The 14411-nt window shown below is 39.2% G+C and overlaps 1 protein-coding gene across 1 annotated transcript in view; it reads left to right on the forward strand.

Annotated features, from left to right (window-relative positions):
- Window positions 1-12469: 12469 nt before the first annotated feature.
- Window positions 12470-14411, forward strand: part of CHST13 (carbohydrate sulfotransferase 13) — a 69492-nt gene continuing 67550 nt past the window's right edge. The window contains exons 1-2 of the mRNA XM_015875091.2: window positions 12470-12629; window positions 13226-13384. The gene's annotated coding sequence lies outside the window, so the exon portion shown is untranslated. The remainder of the gene's footprint in view (window positions 12630-13225; window positions 13385-14411) is intronic.

Raw genomic sequence — 14411 nt, forward strand, 5'->3', positions numbered from 1 at the left:
TTGCTATGGACGCCTAGCAGTACTCCAGGGTACTTTTACAGGGTACTGGGGACACTTGCTGAACTTCTGCTGTTGCTGTGCAGAACTCAGGGGAGTTGTTTGTTTTTGGCTTGAGCCACCTGCTTGCTCTCTTGTTGCCAGAGCCTTGTGTATCTGAAAGTTTTCTTCTCTTAGTAAGTCAGATGCTGTAGTTTGAAATAAAGTAGGCATAATAATGTAGAAGTGACCAAAAACTCTAAGCTGAACTAGGTGAACCAGAGGTTCAACTGAGCTATTTAAAAAGTGAATAGAGATTAAGATGAACTACTGCAGGTAATATTTGGTGGACTTTGTGCAGTATAAGTAGCTTAGATGGAATTTGTCGAACCATAAGTCAGTCGGATGGCTTTATGCTGTGAGAAACTGACCTGCAATGGCAAAGTTTTACTTGTGTAGCCTTGTTATAGAGGAGACTGGAAAAGGAACCAAATTTTAAGGCAAATAATAGTGTCTTCCTGGATTTATTATTAGGTAAACAGGTACTAATTGAGTTTGATTTCATACTTGGATTTGATTAGCAGGTTCAGATAAATTGATTGATAATTACCACTTGCATATCTGTAACATAAGGAACATCCACAATTAGTATAATGTCAAACTTGCCTGGGCTGTCAGCACATTCGAAATGATACGCTTCACACGTTGAGACCTCTGGACAGTTAGTCTTTTAAGCTTAAAACTCTCCAGATATAATATACATAAATTTATCTAACTCACTACAGAAGCAGTATTTTAAGTGATGCGAACTTCACCGTGGTGAAGGTGCTCATGTTTCATTAGGCTGGTGTGTTACAGTCAAAGGTGCTTTGATAAGAGGCATGGGTGAGAGCCAACATGTTATGCTTGACAGCAGATGCTAGAATCTGAGAAGTAAAAATCTAACCAAACTAAACACTCTTCAATGTAGAGGTTGTTTTCTCAGTTGTTTTGGTTTGATTGCAACTGAATTAAGTAAGTACAACAGCTTCCTCCTTCAGTCTTTTCTAAAGTATCTCTTTATGGAATCTACTTCTGGAAAGGAACTCTATCATGTAATGCTCAAGTGTCAGTTTGCTCGAGTATTAGAGCTTTGTTGCATTACATTCTCAAAATACTCTTTTGCCTGGCACTGTTCAAACCTCTTGTGCTTTGTGAATGCATTACTTAAAAACATAAATAAATTGTAGGCCCGGTATTAATGGCCAAGCGTGGGGAGAATTCCCTGCTATAGTTCTGAGCAGCCTGTGAGACAGCTCCTGCCTCTTTCATTATGTTGCAATTTCTGTAGTTTCTGCTGGTCTGCCCTCTGACAAGAGGCTTAAGGGGAATTATGTACATTCTAGTGCAATGAAGTGTAACAGCCAGGTTGTTAGCTTGGTAAAGTAATTGTGAAAATCTGACATTAGTTTACACAAGCTGATTAAATGGTTCTCAGTAGGCCAAGTAACTGCAGGTAGTAAGCACTAGCACTCTGTATGTGTTTGCTTTAGTGACAACAGTAGTCACTGGAAACTACAGGAGTGTCTTTGATGTTACAGGTAGCACTTAAATGAATGTCTGCCTATGTTTGTATTCGGTATTCTAACCTGCTTTGATGGATACTTAGCAGTTGCAGTTCTAACTGGGTTTACATTTCTTTGACATTGTCTTTCCCCAAGCTAATGAGGAAGCAGATGCCTTGTTCTGAAACTCATTCACTAAATCATTTGCAAGTTTCACTTTTGTGCAGTAACGCAAAGGGCAAAATGGCATGTTTACATTTCTGGTGTCATAAATGTTGGCCAAATTCTAAAGGCGTGTTCCATGTCCTTAAAGCACTGATAACCTTCTACAGAATGCAGTTGAGAGTATTCAGTTGCTCACTGCATCTGCTGTTAGCTGTGAAGCAGTGGTTTGTCAGGTCACTGATAATTATGGTATCCTGTATTGGGACTCTAGCTCTTGAAACAGTGAACAAACAGCAAAGCTATGTGTTTTTTGACTTATTGGTGACATTTATCCTTTCCAGGGCTAGGAGTGGTTATGATTATAGTTATGAAGACACAGAAAACACTTAATCATCATGTTGGTGGATGGCTTTCCACAGAGCACGGATTTTAATTACATTTTGAGCATTGTAATTGGTCTTAAGTAACTCAAGCAGCCAGTTGGCCTATGCAAAGATTGTGGGGGCAAGTTGTCAGAGACGAAAGAGGGAGCTGAATATTTTGTAATAAGCTTTGAAAAGCCAAAGTAAGGAAAGAATGGTTTTTCTTTTTTCCCCCAACTAATATTTAAGGCTTCAGATTCTTATCGCTCCCTTTGGAGAACCCTTGGACAGAGAGACCTGAGGAGTTTGCTTTTATTCTGTGTATTTCAGATATCAAAGGAAAAATAAACGGAAATGTGGAATATAACATTTTTTGTCATATTCTGGAGCTCCTACGTGTTTAAATCTTGCACTTGTCAAATCTCCCTGGAATACTGGCAGAGGAAAAATTCCCGGATACACCTGAGCTGTTAGGAATGGCAGAGGAAGTAAAGGTCAAGTATTTTAATTAAAAATAAACAGTGGATCTAATGAAGCAAACAACTTTTTTTGTGGCTATGCAGTACTATATAATCTATTCTCAAGGTTGTAATTCAAGTAAATGAAGAGGCAGTTTAAGAACTCCTTAAATGACCTTTTTTAATTGGCAGTACACTGAATATAGAGTCTAATCCCAGACATCTTCACCTCCATTAAGGTATATGAGCTCACAGTTCGGAGACGACTTGCTCAATTTCCAGTGCTGCATCTAAAAATAGCAACCATCCTTTAAGATAATTTCTTTGCATGGCAAAAACAGGAGCAATCCTGTGCTCAGAAGTGTTATAATGACAAGATGCTTGGCACCACTGATTGCTTATTAGCTGGAAGGCAGGATGGAAAATACTGTTTATTTTGCAGAGCCTGTGTCTGCTCTGTTGGCTACTTGTGCTTCCTTTTGGACCATCAAATAGGACAGTTGTGTGTGCAGTGTGATGCTCTGCAAGGGGAGAGAAGATCAGATAACCAAAACAAGCTGCAGATATGCCAGGAGCAGATGTATTTAGATAGAGAAGAATGACTGACTCTCATACCTTGAGATTCAGCTCTAGGAGGGATCATGTTTGAGCTGTAGCATTTTCATAGTAGGAGGTTTTCATATATTTGCAATGTTCAGTAAGGAATAAGAGACAAATTTGTTGCCACTTTTCCCTACAATACCGTAATAACAGTCCCCAGCTGTGATCGATTTGACCTGTTTATTTCTGCTGATCAGAACAGCGTGCCTGCAGATGGTATGTGTGAATTAAACATAGTTATATTCTCACTTTGTGAGGCCAAGGGTTTCTAGGCAAGAAGCTCCATTTAAGTAGTGTTGTTGCTGTTTGCTTTTAACTAAGGCTGGGAGTTGTGGGTAGAAGCTGCCATGTTTCACCACCTTCTTGCCTTGTAAGAAATGTGACTCCTGGATACCTGGCACAGACTTGTTTATGTAATCTTCCTTCTGACTTGCTCTGACTTGGGCTTGCACAGCTTGTGGGCGGAGGGTGATATAGAGATCTGATGGGGTCTGAACTATTGCTGGTGGTAACTGAGTGGTAGTCATGTGCCAGAGTTACGCACTGGCAGGAAGGGAGTCTGTGCTGGCAAAGGTTGGGCAGAAGAGGAAGAATTTGGGGATAGATAGGGGAAAAAAAGGGAAAGTTTGGTTTCGTGTAGGATTTTTCATCAGTCTATTTCCTCTTCTTTCCCACTTTTAGCAGGCAGTCAATGGTAGAACCTCCACCAAGCTGTGGTAAAACCCTATGCTGCGGCTAAGTTGGCCAAGTTTGTTGCCAGCTGGTGTGTCTGCTCCATCCATTCCATTTGTTTTTGGGCATATGTAGTAAGCAAGTAAGTAGTCTGGGAAACAAAGATGTTACTGTGTGTTACTCCATAGGCAGAACTTCCTTCAGTCTGTCCTGATAAAGATTGTCTACCATATGAGGCCTTTCTAATGTGTGTCTACAAAATATGTCCATACTTAACCTGGAACAAGCATCTCCAAAACTGCCCCAATTCTCTTTTCTTTCCTCTGTCATTTTCCATGCTTTCAATTACAGCTGTCATCTCCTCACTGTATTTCTACTGCTCTTGAAACATTTGCGTTTTTGTTTTTTTATCTTTGACAATCCCTGCCCTCCTTTTGGCTGTGGAACGAGTTTTAAATGCATTGTTCCTCTGGAAGGTGATTAAAAGTGCTCCTTGATTGCCAGATCAATGTCTCCATAAAACTCCACATCTCTGCAGAGCCAGGGAGGTGAAGAAGAAATATTGGGAAACAAGCCAGCTGCCTCCCACGTTGGATGAGGAATCACGGAACCAGGCCCTTCCCTTCAAGCTTCTTTGGTAATGGAGTTGAGTTGCTAAATTAAGAAGCCTAGAAATCTGCTTTTGAGATACTGAATGTGGTTTAGTTCAGGCTTCTCAGGAAATGTACATATTTTGATGTCTTCTACTTAGGTTTGGGCTTGGGGGCAGTGACAGTAAAGGTTAGAGCTGCTCTGTCGTACATCTGTGGTGTGACTGTCAGTTACTTAACCTCTCTGAGGATAAGCATATATTGCAAGAGCGTTGAAGGGATTGAATACTGTTTGCACAGCGTTTTAAAGTTATAAAACGGGATGTGTTAAGAACAATGTCATTGGCAAGGAGCTTTTTGCAGGTCTTTTTCTGGCTGATCACCAGCAGTCGATTAGATCTTTATGACAGATGTGGGTTTGTGACTTGCAGCAAAAATAGATTTCCACTTCCTTTCTGCACTGCTACAAGTGTATCCAGGTGTTTGCAGTGTGATAAAAATCCAGTGTGTTTGAGGCAGTAGGAAACAAGCAATGCATTAACCTATTTCATTATGATTATCTCTTACACATAGCGCTTAACTATCTCTTTAGCATGCAAACACTGGTTAAACCAGTCATGGAACAAATTGCTCTCCATGCAAGTTGGGTTATGTATTCTGACCTTCATACAGGTGCCATGATTCAGTTCTCTCAGAAAAGACAAAATGTTACATCTCCAATCTCTGCATCTGTTCTAGGGCCTGAGCCTAATGTGTTGTGTTTTATTTCTGCTTAATTCTACTGTAGTACTTCTGGCACGAGATTGAGGAACCCTGAGGATGATTACCTATCTGGGGATCCATTACGTGCAGCAGAACTGAAAGAATAATTGTTCTAGATAAATATTTGCAGATGAACTTCTGAACTGAACATCTTCTGCTGAGATGTGTTTGGAGTTCTGCTAATGCATCAGATTAACATTAAATGTTTTTGCTTTGACTGCTTAATTCTGTTTTAACAGGAGCAAATGTGAACTTTTCAGGGGAGACCATATTTAAATGAAGCTATTTATTTACACAGTGCATTGGCTTCTTTGCAGTGAGGAAGCAGGATTTTCAAGAAGGTACAACAGCATTCATGTTCCACTGAAGTTCTGGATGCTAAATAGGTTTTGTGTCTGCTTTTAAGAGTGGAAAGCCCAGTTCAAAGGGCTTCAGTAGGCAGTCTGATTAGGTACAACTAATGGTGGGATCCAAAGTCATCGGATCCTTTCTGTTGCCCTCCATATGAAAGAACAGATTAACATGAGGAGGATGCTGATGCTCTTTAATGCAGCTAGCGTATACTTCTGTCCAAGATGAAAATGAGATAAATAGAATAGTGCTATGAAACTAATAAAGAATGGTATGTTGATTTCTCTCTTTCTTTTTCTGGGGGTGGGGAATAATCCTGCTTAAAAAAAAAATACAATGAATTGCTCTGCTATTGACGGGCACATTTTTCTTGTATTCTGTGATTTTTTGCAAGGCTTAACCCTAAATTAAGCAATTAGTCTTTTCATTGCTGAATCACAGCAATTTTTGTTCACTTTCTAGCCTTTGGACTCTGGCTAAAAGTCTACTAGGCGAAGCTGACATATAGCAGAAGGTAATAAAACAGCAATCTTTTGTCAAGAAGGAGGTTAATAGCAATGCATAAATGAAGTACGAAATCCAATTTGAGGGGGAATACAGTAAAAGATGTGAAATAGAGTGTGTAGACAGGGTTAGCTGTGCAAATAGAGGAGGCTGCCTGCTCATTTATAGGGCTGTGATTTGGGATTTAGTTGTGTGATTCTCATTCATCATGCTGCTGTTTTTTTTGCTGTAGTCTCTGAAAAGAGATCATTGCGCACCAGCAGTTTAAAGGAAGGTTCAGTAAGACACGTGCAAAATGGAAATGGGCCACGTGCTGAGGAGCTTTAAGATGTTTCAATTTAGCATCCTGATAGTCCCGAATTCTTGTGTGCTCTCCATACAAGAAAATGCTGCGTGCATGACAAGCAAATCTGGGGGCCGAAGTAAAGAGAGAGCTGAGGGAGGAGCTACGTAAGTAATGAGACGTGATTATGTAAAAGCTGAATACAGATAGCTCTCCTTTGTTGGTGTTGCAGTAAGGGGGAGGGAGCGTGTTCAGGCACTTAGATTTGCCCTTTTGTCTTGAATTGCTTTTTTTTAATATCGGGTGCAAATAAGTAGTGAATGTGTTAGAGACTGACACTTTTCCTGTTGTCCCCCTCCTGTCCTCAAAACAGTAAGGCAGAGCACTTGGTACCACAGCTTCTGTGCTTTACCCTGGTGTTTCAAGAGATGATACCTGTCACTGGGGATGTAGTTCTAGTGGTATGTGACAGCATGGATTGCTCCTAAAAGTTGTGTATTGCTGAGCTGTGTGTTACTTTGTCCCAGTAAACTAGGAAGGACAGCTTTATTGGTCTTCTGGTATAGGTGGGCTAACTTGCAGAGTGCTCACACTCCTGCTATTTAATTGCTTCTGTGCTGTAAGTAGATGGTTAATACTCTGAAGACCAAAATCGTTTTTCCAGCTAGCTCTAAAAATAGCAGCGTATAGTTAAAACTAAATGATTTGCAAAGTGAAATATTAAAATGTCAGGATAATTCTTATAGTATATTGTGTTTTTTTTCCCATGCTTGCGGTTTCCAAAGTCATCCTTTATTAGAGAAATGATCCTTTAAATGTATTCATTAAATATTACAACATGGAAGATTATACCCTTTAATTTGAGGAGCTCTTACCTACCTCTTTATCACTGATTTGCGTGACGCTGATTTCAGGATGCCAATGTGGGCTATGTACAGATCAATGCACAGAGCCTTACTTCAGCCTCAGTTGCTGCTTCTTTTTCTTGTTTTCTTAGATGAGATCAAGTAGCCATTAAGAGCTGTCTTTCTTCCCAAGGTATTTCTCTTCAGAGGTTCATCAGACAGTGCAGACAGTAGAATTACTCTGTTTGAAAGGCCTACGGCTCATCTCTCAGACGTGCAGAACACATCCTGAAGTAACGTTTTGCTCTCATGCAGCATGTAGCATGTTTAAACCTTCACGGGATTTGTGCTGAATAAATAACCAATGGTTCTGATTTATGAAGCCACAGGATATCTCAAAAAGAAAGGTATAGTCTAAGATCGTAAACAGGGCGCTGTTTCCTAGTGCCAGTTCCTGAGTCCTGGTTTTACTCAAAGCAAAGCAGGTGTTTACTATCTTCCCTGCTTCCAAATTATGCATTGTCAAACCATATGTCTGCGTGGACTGAAATGAATCATGTGCAAAACCAAAGTGCATCAGCAAACCTTTATCTCATAGGGGTCTGTTTCAGTGACTACCGCAACAGTAATAAATCCATATTAGCATATGCCGTAGTCCCAAGCAGATGCAGAAAGGAGGAGTTTGTGAAAACAGTTCCAATAATGAAGAATAGTCCTGATGGAGTACAGAAAGGCTTTCCTTTCTTTCCATTTTACTTTAGTGATGGTTTCTTTAACCTGCACAAGACATCTGTTATCTCTCTGAAGATACCACAATGGGAAAACTTCAGTCTCCTTAATTAAAACAAAAGGGGAGAGGGGGGCAAATTCATCTTCAGATATTTTACTGCTTTTTTTGAATAAATCCCCGTAAAAAATGAGGCAAGTTTTCCAAAGCAGAGGATAAGCTGTATTTTATGAGAGGAGCGTTGGGTAAGATATAATCTTTGGTACTCAGAACACAAACTTGCCAAAATCCACAAAGTAACACGTTTCAAATCTTTTGATTTCTTAGTTAAAAAAGGAAATGGTTTTCAATGAGCACCAAATGAACAGTGAGATGTGTAATGGTTGAAAAACAGGATGGATATTTTGCACCAAGATCACCTGCCTGAACTGCAGTCTCTTTCTGCTACCTGGATTGAGGTGGGTGAGTGGGCAGGGATTCTGTTTCTGTGTTGTGCACTATGAAGGTTAAAATGATTTCTAGGTGGTGGAGAAGCCTATGAATCCAGTATGTTGGTCTGTATCTTCCAGCCTGCAGGCAGTAGGAAAATGATACCAAATAGCTTCAGCCTTTCTGATGAAAGCCTCCAGCTGATTCTGTTGTTAAGGACTAATAATTGTTTTGGTTCCCAGAGCAATTAACTCGTTCTGCTGCTGTTCTGTTTCTGATCTTATGATGAAGCCTTTCTGTATTTTCATCTCTGCCAAAGCAGAGGTCCATAAAGTGGGCAAGAAGGGGCAATGTGGATTACTTCTCTAAGGAAGAGCAGTGTATTTTTCAACATGATACATCTAAGTTTTCTCACAAAATAGTTCCTTAAAATTTAGTGGAACATATTTAGGTCCTTGTGTTGGAAAAAGATAAGGGTAACGTGAGAGGAAAGGAAGGTCTGCTTGTCTTATCCGGTCTGGGAGTGCGAGAAGCATGATGAAACTGTTTTTCCTCACCACTCTGCATGGTGGGCTCATCTGGGCCAGCTGCATTGGATCCACTGAATATGTTTAGGCTTCACATCTAACTGTTTCTGTATGATCCTGGGGTGAAAACATCTTTAAACTTTCATTGTAGCAAGTAAATAGAATTGCTGCTTGGAACACTGCAAATAGGAAATGATCTATCTGCAATGTTAGGCTATTTTGAACTCTCAGTCAAATGAGGGGTATTTTAAAACCACTGTTTTTTAAATGACTTATATGTTGTTTACTCACACAGATGAGTTGCTTACTAAGTGTTGGACCAAGTTTAAAAAGGCACTTTATATAAGTCTGAAGAGATCTGCTCATTCAAAATCATAGTCACTTGTGTTGATGCTCATTGTGTTCTACCTGGTTATGATCTCATTACAAGAGAAATTAGTGTCATAAATGTAAGAGAACATCTTGCATCTTAAGGGAGCTATTTCCTCAGGCTGTCTATGCAGAATCTGGGAGAGCTTTAGAATCAGTAGAGGAGTGGAGATGCTTTGTAGTTTTTTGCACACTTTCCAGTCTTGCCTGTCTGTCCTAAAAGCTGTAATCCAGTTCTGATTATAGATCAGCCAGATATGGGAGAATTCTCCTTATCTCACATTACACTAATAGTCTTCACACATTAAACAGATAATACTCAATCTAAAGCTATCTTTTTTGGTGCATAAAAATGTCCAGATTTGAAAATCTATTAAAATGCAGCCAAGTTAATTTTATATCTTTGGGAATTGAATACTGCCAGTATAGGGAATTCAAGGACTTGCATTGGAAATTCCTGAGATGTAACTCTTTGAAGCATACAACGAATGTTTAAAAGCTTTCTGAGAATCATGGATTGGACTCTAGATGATTAGGGCATTTGGTTTCAAAGGCCAAGTAATAATTCTTAGATGCTTTTATGCACCACAGCTATTCTTCATGTTGTCATTTCAGCACGTAGCAGTGAGTTCTGAGTTATTCACTTGGATTTGGGAAGATGGGATAAATCACCGATAGGAGAAAGTTCTATTGCTGTTGTAAAAGAGGATCAATAAGACTTTTATAACGCACTTTATGTATTTCACTGTAGCGTGTATGCTAACTGTAATGCAGTAGGAGTACTGCCATCAACTGACACGTCTCTTTGTCAAAAACCAGCCCAAGCATCTTAGAAAATAAAAATAAAATTTAAAAAATCACAGTAATCCAAAAGTTTTTACTGAGTTGGGAACTACCCGGTATTAACCTTGTAGCTCCGGTATTACTTCTAGTCTTTACAAGATGGTGCAGGCAGAGGAACAGGTGTTGGAATTGTTGATCTTATGTAATTTTATCTTTTTATTTTCAAAAATAAAGCTCCCAGGGGGTCTATAAATACTTGAAACCAACAGTGTGTGTTATTAACTTTCTGCAAATAAGAATTGAATCTGAATATGGTGCTGAACATCTTCAGCTCCAGCTACAATGCAAGTCAAATTCTTCACCTTTGCAAATTAACATTTGATCTTCCTAAACCGTTCTTATGAAAGGATGTCCAGGATTCATTGACTGGGACAAACAGCAGATTACGCAGCTTTGCTGATGAAGGCGTTTGGCTGTTCAGCAACTGATCTCAGTGTGCCCCAACTCAAACATGTTTGTATTTTTCAATTATTATCTCTACTCTTTATGATAAGGTCTCAGTGCTTTTAATTGCCTGTCATCTCCCATAAACTTACACCTCTCAGAGGTCTGAGTGGAAGTGTTCCTGATAAGCTTATGCTTTGGGCAGCCCAGAATTCATCTCCACTAATAGCAATGAGTGTCTGATATTTACTGTCAAAACCAACATTAAATACTGAAAAAATATTAAGAGTCTTTGATTTTTGTTGTGATTATTATCAGGAAAAGGCAAGATCTTTCATTATTTAAAGGAAAAATAAATTGCTACAGTCTTGGGCAATTTGAGACTTCTTTACAGATTTAACAGGCCTTCTGGCTAAAAGCCAACATCACCTTCTAATCTTTTTGTCATTACAACAATTCCTTCTTTATCCTGTGATGTGTCTGCTCTCTATTGCTATTATCAGCAAAACAATTGGAGATGGAAGTATTCTTTATCTCCCTTATGAATTATTCCCAATATGCGATTAGATTTGCCAGGGGTCTCACGCATCTCCTTTTCCACCCAAATATTTCATTTCTGTTCATCTTTGGATCTTTGAATGGAGCATCAGTAGGCACAGTGCAGATACTTTACAAGTGTTGATGTGGAGGTGAAACATTTGGTTGAATTTCAAGGAATTGGATGTGATTCCTTCAGGACAATGTTTCTATATGAGGGGCTCCTTAGAAAATAATTTAGAAGAAAGACCTTAAGTACATCCAAAATGTTTTGCTTAGCAGAGAGAGTGGGGGAAAAAAAAAACCTTAAATGTTTCATATGGTACGTGCTATTAGAACCTGTGGACTTTCAAGTATATTGGAGTAACTGCATTGCAAAGACTTGAAGTTTGTCCTACACCTGAATTCTATCAGTAGCATTCTTTGGCAGGAATATGTGTGCAACACCACAGCTGTATGCCACCCATCATTTAATTAGTATCTCTGCTTTACTTACACCAAAGTTGGGTACAAAGAAAGGTCTGTACTTTTCAAAGTGTTCCCCTCTCATTTGTGAATATTTGTGCCGGAGATAAGATATGTAATAGACTTCTTATTGAGAGTAACAAGAACAAAAAGAATGAAGTGCAAAATATTGTATCATATTTTCAGTGCATTTTCTTTGTACTTAAAAAAAAAATCCCTTTCTGCAGCATATGTAATCCATGAAATCTGAAAATTGCTTTGAAGCTTTGGTCTTGTACGGAGCTGTACTGCATAATTGGTTTCTTCAAGCAAACTCTGCATCATATGCTTTGTTATAGTCTGTTATAAGTGATTTAATAGGGCATGTCATTTTTAATTACTTTGGAAGAGCGTTTGTAAGTCTAAAAATGCAAGTCATGTCCTCTTGGCATTACAGCTTCTAAAAGCGTTTTTATGTAACCTGCAGGAACTAGCATGGTATTTTTTCATCCTCTAAGTGCCTGATAGTTTTACATTTTGGTGATCTGCAGGATGAGCGAAGCACATGATTCAAGGTAAATTAGTTTTAACTGAGTTCTCAGGAAGAAATTGCTGCCAGTTTCTGAGCTTAAATGGCCTAAAATTAGCTCATCCGACTCCCCTATACATCACTGTCTTAGCTGGGCCCTTGTTCCCTCCACCCTCTTAATATCATCTAATACGGTATAATCTCTAACTAACAAGATGGGGAAAATGCCATATCGCTGTAATCTCCCCATCCATATCACAGCTGCTGCTGATTCCAGTGGCCATCTGTAGCAAATAATTGATTTTTTTTTCTTCTTTTTTTTTTACTTTATACTGATCTTTTGTTCTAGGCAAATCATTAGAATTTAAAAACGATACAAGAACTCCTTTATAGGAGACGGTGGTTTGCTTTGACAAAATGTCAGGTGCGTTTTAACCTGCAATCTATTGCATCTAATATTAGCTACCTTTTGGTCCTTACTTTATTCGTTATATTCTTTGCTGCTTCTGTGCCCTGTTCCTGTGCAGTGAATGAATACTCTGAATGTACCCCACGAAGGAGAATTTACCACACTGCTGTTCTGGCTGTTTGAAGAGTTTTACCCAACTCTGGGTTTGTCAGCAATCCAGGCTGCACAACGCGTAAATGAAGCAGTGCCGGGAGCGAACGTGCTTGTGGACTTAATGGGAATTGCAAAACACTGAAACATCCTGTTCCACCTAATACAGGTGCAGTTTGGTTAAGCTCTGAAGTTTGGGACGAGTAGTTGGCTTGTCAAAGAAATGAAATGCCTGGGAAATGTCTCAAGCAATAAAGCTGGCTCTTGCTGCTCCTCCTAGGAAGCGCGCCATCCAGCAGAGCTGGGGCTGGCCATTGGCCAGGTAGATTCGGTCATTTGTCAGCTGCAACATTTCTATCAAGGCTTGAAAGCTTCCAATATTTGATAACGTGCAGAGTGTGTTTTGCTACCCAGCTGAGTGTGACAGCTGAGCAAGCTTGCAGTGTGCACTGGAACATCAAAATAATATTGGAAATAGTGTGTCCCATTCTGGTTTTTTTTTTTTTTCCTTAATTTCTTAGCACAGAAGAAAACTAGAAAGTCTGATTTCTAGCTGAAACCAAACAAAATGATGGTGTGGGATGGTATATATACATTCATGAATGTGGGAATAAGATTTAGCTGACTTCAACTGAAAATGATCATGCTTGGTGTATGGTGAGCCAAGTCTCAACAGCTGCTGATGACAGGAAATTCATAGCTTTCCTCTTCCAGTGCTTGAAAAGCTCATGCTTCTGCCATTGATTTTATTTATGTGTTTGATAGGAGCAAGAGGTTAGGAAAAGCCCCTTGTGAGAAAGAAGTGCTAAGTTTAAAGACATAAGTGTGGGGCAGAAAGTGAGAAAGAATTGGAATTTCCCGGCTTTTTGGCAGAAAAAGGTGCAGACAAGACATGCAAGAGCTACTTTATCCTACCTGGAACATGTAGGATGTAGTAAAGTGTAAATGTAGAGTTAAAGGAGAGGAATGAATGCCTGAAAAGCAAACCAGAGTGGCTTGGTCTGTGCTGCTGCTGTTTGCCTTCTGTTTAAACCCTTGTACTTGTTACTCAAACCTTCTTATTACAAATGAAGTGTTGAGTGTTGCATCAATTGAGTGCATTAGCAACCCTTTTGTTATGAACATCATGTTACAGAAGAAGCTATTCTTTAAAAGCAGCGACTTGGCTATAATGAAAGCTTTGCTGTCATGGCCTCAGTTCCCCTTCCTAATACTAATAAAAATGCATGGGCTTTTGTGTTGATATAAGCTTCCACCTTGCTAACACTGCTTATTCAGCTGGGCTAAATAAGATACAAATACTCAATTGTAACCTCTCTTAAGTTTTCCGGATTGTAAGAGTTGGATAATTCATTTTCATTTTAATGGCTGTATTCTGAATATGCATCAAATTTAAATCCAGCACTTCAAAAGCTCATGCTATATGTAGGGCTGCATTTTCCATGGAAGCATATGTCCTTTGTCTTGGGAAGTATCCCATCCTCCAGGTAGCATCCTGACATCTGATTTGTGTATGCAGAGAGGGTTGGCTGTGTATTTATTTATTTTCTTGAGTTGCTGTGGGATTTAGAAGCCTTACTAACAGGTCAGAGTCCCTCTGTATTTGTTTATGGTTAGGTCAAGATGAACCAAATGGCAATAGATAACGTGAGGTAATCGCGCTGATCATAAATGTACTTCCATTAGCTGCAGTTGCAGGCATGCTGTAGTCTTACCTGGTGCAAATGCTCAAGCAAACACTTCTTAGTTTTATTTTCATTTTATTTTCAAGATAAATTTTATATGATATCCTTTACAATCAAGTCACGAAGAAGGAAATGGGATAGCTTGAGGTTAACCGAAAAATAGGAAAAGCAATACTTAATTCTCCCTAGACGCCTTAAAATATTCTAATTAACAAAGGAAATACTATTTCAGATAATGACTGAATTTTAAAACAGGTAGAATTACT

The sequence above is a fragment of the Coturnix japonica genome, chromosome 12 (genome assembly GCF_001577835.2).
Source record: "Coturnix japonica isolate 7356 chromosome 12, Coturnix japonica 2.1, whole genome shotgun sequence".
Classification (NCBI taxonomy): Eukaryota; Metazoa; Chordata; class Aves; order Galliformes; family Phasianidae; genus Coturnix; species Coturnix japonica.